At 54.5% G+C, this 4,479-nt stretch overlaps 1 long non-coding RNA gene across 1 annotated transcript; it reads right to left on the bottom strand.

The window, feature by feature from the left end:
- Positions 1 to 1,012: 1,012 nt before the first annotated feature.
- LOC121042124 (uncharacterized) lies at positions 1,013 to 2,163 on the bottom strand. Its single transcript, XR_005795990.1, has 2 exons — positions 2,105 to 2,163; positions 1,013 to 1,290 (listed from the first exon to the last, which is right to left on the bottom strand). It is a non-coding gene; the product is annotated as an uncharacterized LOC121042124 (long non-coding RNA).
- Between the last annotated feature and the right edge of the window lie 2,316 nt (positions 2,164 to 4,479).

Below are 4,479 nucleotides of genomic sequence, written 5' to 3'. Positions count from 1 at the left end.
TAAACCAGGGTGTGCCAAATCGCTTCCAGTGGATCTCACAGGAAGCCAATTATGCAAAGCAGGGCAGAGTGGAGGTCCTGCTGCAATAGGAGAGTGGGGGGCTGCTGCTTACCAACTCCCCCCCCCCCCAGAGTGGGGACAGGTTATGAAAGGTTGGGGGCTGTCCATTTGAAAACAACCCCACTTGGCCCAGGCCCTGAGAGAGACTGTAGGAGAACAGGAGAGCGGGGCCGCACACAGGGCATGCTCACAAGTGGGGCACTGCGATTACTCTCTCAATTACTATGGCTGTTATGCAGGAGGGCTTTGTGAACCACTCCTCAGCTACCTCCATCTGTGTGATTTCCCACAATGCGCGCTACTTACATCTCTGATTATAATTTTTATTTTATTTTAATTCCAGTATAGTTATCTGATTACAATTTTTAAAAATTTGTATTATATGAGGGATTGACTGGTTGGAATCCATCTCCCCCACCAGACTCTAAGCTCTCCAAGGGCAGAAGTTTCTCCAGTCTTGCTCCTTATAATATCCCAGTGTGAGCCCAGTGTCTGGTGAGCCAAGATGCTCAATTGAATACATGGGAAGGAAGGAGAGAGGGGCAAAGGGGATGCTCAAAAGCAAGAATGATTCCTCCATCTAATAGAAGGGGGAAGTGAAACTCAGGGAGGGGAAACCAACTGGCCAGGATCAGGCATGATAACAGATGAGCTGAGCCGAGACTTGACGCAGAGTAAGGAGGGAGGCCCAAGAAGACAATGCAGAAGTGAGATTTCAGGCATAAGTAATCCTGGGGAAATACATAACTACAAATTGAGTGTGCAAAGCCCCTTCCGGTGACTGAGCCCTCTCTCTCTGGTGGGGAACAGCCTCCCTTCCAACAGGAGCAGGTGGAATGAACAGCGGCGGCTCTCTCCAAGGCTGAGAACCGCAGGCCGACCCTGAGTGAGCAGTAGTCTCCCATGAGCTGAAGAACGCGAAAAGCCCACAGAATCTCCTTGGGACCTGTTCAAAATCATGTTTGCTTTTAATGTTGGGGGACAGGAGGGAGAGAGAGGATTAGGGATAGACTTGTCCGTTCAATAGGATAAAAGACAATTAAAATTGCTCGTCGCCATGGACTCTGAATTTCTGCCCCAATGGGACGCAGTCTTCCTCTGGGACCTGGTATCGGAACAAGTGTGGCTGCGTGTGAGGGGAAAACCCTCTCTCATTGCTCACCGTTGCGTCTCCTGGTCCAGCGTCCCATGATTGTTCGGCATGTTCTGAATGAGGCCGGGGTCTGGAAGCTGTGTGGGGAAGGTGACATTATTCATAATGGGGAGTCCATAAGAAGAAGAATAGTAGAAGCAAACATTTACTGGTCAGTTGCTCTGTACCAGACACAGGCATGATCTAATTGAATCCTCACAAGTCCCATGGGCAACTTGCCCAAAGTCGCACAGCTGGTACATGGTAGAGCCAGCATTTAGACCCAGGTTGTCTGGCTCGATTCCACACTTGGCCCCGTTGACCAGCCTCCACCTCTTGATGTCCCTTGTGTTTTGATATGATTCAAACGCTCAGGGTGTGCTCTTGCCTAGTCCCGGTGATGGCAGGCCCTAACCCAGGGGATTGATTTAGAATGGGGGGCACAGACAGTGGTGGCCAGGAAAGGGCTATTTAGGCAAGGGACCTATGCCATGAGCTGAAGGTTGCCAGAATGAAAGAAGTGAGCGCATGAGTGGGTATGGTGCGGGGAGAGGTGAGTAAGGGACATCCCAAGCAGAGGGAAGAACATGTGGGGAGATCCCGAGGGGAAAGAGCTTGGGTATTTGAGGAAAAGAAAGGATGCTGGTGCAAGCTGTTCAGATTCCTCTGGAGAGGGGAGAAGGGGATGGGTCATAGAGTCCCCCTGGAGCCTTTGAGCCAGGCCCTCTCACAGACCTCATGGGGTTGACCACACAAGGCATCTTTGGCCAGGGTGATCTCGAACCTGTGCTCTCACTTGAGGGGGCCTATCTAGGGGGACCAGCAGCTCTGGGATTCACTTTGGGCTCTACATCTGGGAGCTTCTGAAGCGCCCCTACCACCCATGCCCTCAGCCTAGCTCCACCTTCTAACCTTTCCGAGGGACCAAGGGGCCGAAGGAGGCAGGCACAGGGGTTGGGAGTGAGGGGTGGGGGTCCCCATGGCCACGCCCCCCCAGCGGGACAGCTGCGCTGGTCGCCTAGGAGACAACATCCAGCGAGCTCTCATTGGCCAGCCGCAGCTCTGAGGGTGGAGTGAGGCTCGGGGCAGCCGGAGGCGTGTGCTCTTGTGTGCGCAGGCTCACGTGTGTGGTGCAGGGTATGTGAGCACCGAGCACGGGCCGGCCTGGCCGCTCTGTGATCCCAGGAAGCAGGGAGGCGGCGGGCTGGGTGGCAGAGCGTGGACCTCTGCGAGGGGGCCCCTGGAGGCATGTGGGCCGTGCTGCTGCGTGCTGCGCAAAGCAGGCTGCGTTGTGGATCTGTGCTTTAATGTGAATGCATCCGGTGAATGTCCATTGTGATGTACCGGTGTGCGCAGGTATTATCTGTACCAGTGTGTATACTGAGAGTGTTTGCATGGGTGTGTGAAAGGTTTGTGTATGAACACATGAATTGCTATGTGTGTGGGAGAATGTGTGAGGCTGTATAAATCCGTTTGCACGTGTGCCTGCTACAGGTGTGTGCGTGCCTGAGTGTGTGTGAGCATAGAGGTGTGCAAACTCATGTGTGCATTCTCTGCCTCTGCTTCCTCTGCTCCCACACCTCAAATCTTTCCTCCTTAGACTCTGAGATGGGTCCCTCTCATGCTCAAGCGCCCACCATAGCTCCCCATGGCCAAGATGGTGCTCTACAGAACACCAGCCTCAGCTTCCGCAGTCCCCCGCACCCCCCACACATCTGCCTCCCTTTCACAGGAGCACTGAGAGCTCAGAAAAAGGATTCGGAGCGCTTGGATGGCTCAGTCAGTTAAGCGTCTGAGTCTTGATTTCAGCTAAGGTCATCATCTCACAGGTTCGTGAGTTGGAGCCGCACATTGGGCTCAGCACTGTTAGTGTGGGACCTACATGGGATTCTCTTTCTCCCTCTCTCTGCTCCTCCTCTGCTTGCATGCATGTGCTTTCTCTCAAAATAAATAAATAGACTTTGAAAAAAAAAAAAAAAAAGAGGGGAGGCTTCAAGGGCAGAAATGAAGCGTTCAAAGCATTTTCCTTCATCCTAAGCCGGGGGAATTGGAACTGAAGGCCTGTGGATCGTTGAAAAGCTCGTACCTGCCTTTGTTCTCCCCTGTCTGCGCTCTCTACATGAATGGTGACCTTCCCGTAGCCCCCCACTGCTTGTGGGACACTGTACTCCACCGCTACGGGGTGTTTACCAGATGTTACTCCCTTATCTACCTCCCCACCCCATCCTCCCATTCCTACACCTGTGTCTGGAAAGCCTTCTTTTGTGGGGAAGGGCTGGAGGCCGGCTGGGACCTGGGAAACCATCATAGTCCTCTCCAGCTCTTTGCCTTCTCACGAAACAATCCTCCCGTCGACCCACGCTTCCAGCAGTCCCTTCTGCCTATGGGCCACTGCAGGGGCCATCAACCTTGCCGTGTCCCTTTCCCCTCCAGCTGCCCCACAGGAGAAAGGAAAGAGCTGGCCTCCTGGCTCCCAGCCGGCCAGCTGCCAACCAGGGGTCAGGCAGTCCTGCTTGGTACATCTGGCTGCAGGCCGTCCACCAGTCTTACTTCCCCGCTGGTGGCTCCACCTGGACTCACCCTGGAGCAGAGGATTTTTTCCCACTCTCCATGGTCATCTTCCCTAGCCGAGCTCTTGCGGCCCATCTGCTCCAGCTTCAGCTGTAAGAGAGGGAAAGTAAGGCAGAGGGGGCAGGGGCTCACCCCAAGTGGCAGAAGACAGGCAGCTCCCTGAGGTTACAGGAAGACTCCAGAAAGGTGATATCCAGGGTGTGCTTGTATCCTGGCTCGGGACTGAAAAGCACCTGAGGAAGGCTACAGGGAATGGGTGAAAGACAACCTGCGGGGGCCAAGGCCAGGTGGAGGGGCTGGCAGGCCCCTTGGGCCTCTGTTCCAGGTGACGGCATGGTCGGTAGCCAGCATGGCGAGGGTGATTTATGGGCTCAAGCACAGGGCCAGGCAGTAAATGTCATTTTACTAGAGAGGCTATAACTCCTGTTTCACTTCAGCAGCAGTGTGGGGGCAAGGAAGTGGGATGAGGGACACCACTGAGGTCTGGGGTGAACCATGAAACCAGAAGGGAGTGGGGAGTCCCAGTTGGTACAACCTTCTCTCAGGCCCTTGGGAACGGTCAGCCTAGAAGTGCTCAGGGATTGGAGCAAGGTCACACAGTGAAGTATCTCACCTCACAACACTGAGCTCAGGACAGAGCCCAGGAGAGACAGACACCCCGTCCCAGCTCTGGGTGCTGCCAAGGGGCAGCCATACCCCCCTCCCACCCAGGTCTG

This window comes from Herpailurus yagouaroundi, unplaced genomic scaffold (genome assembly GCF_014898765.1).
Source record: "Herpailurus yagouaroundi ecotype Mexico unplaced genomic scaffold, PumYag 184, whole genome shotgun sequence".
Taxonomy (NCBI): Eukaryota; Metazoa; Chordata; class Mammalia; order Carnivora; family Felidae; genus Herpailurus; species Herpailurus yagouaroundi.
The sequence above is the reverse complement of the archived record's forward strand: the minus strand, read 5'-3'. Positions and strand labels throughout refer to the sequence as shown.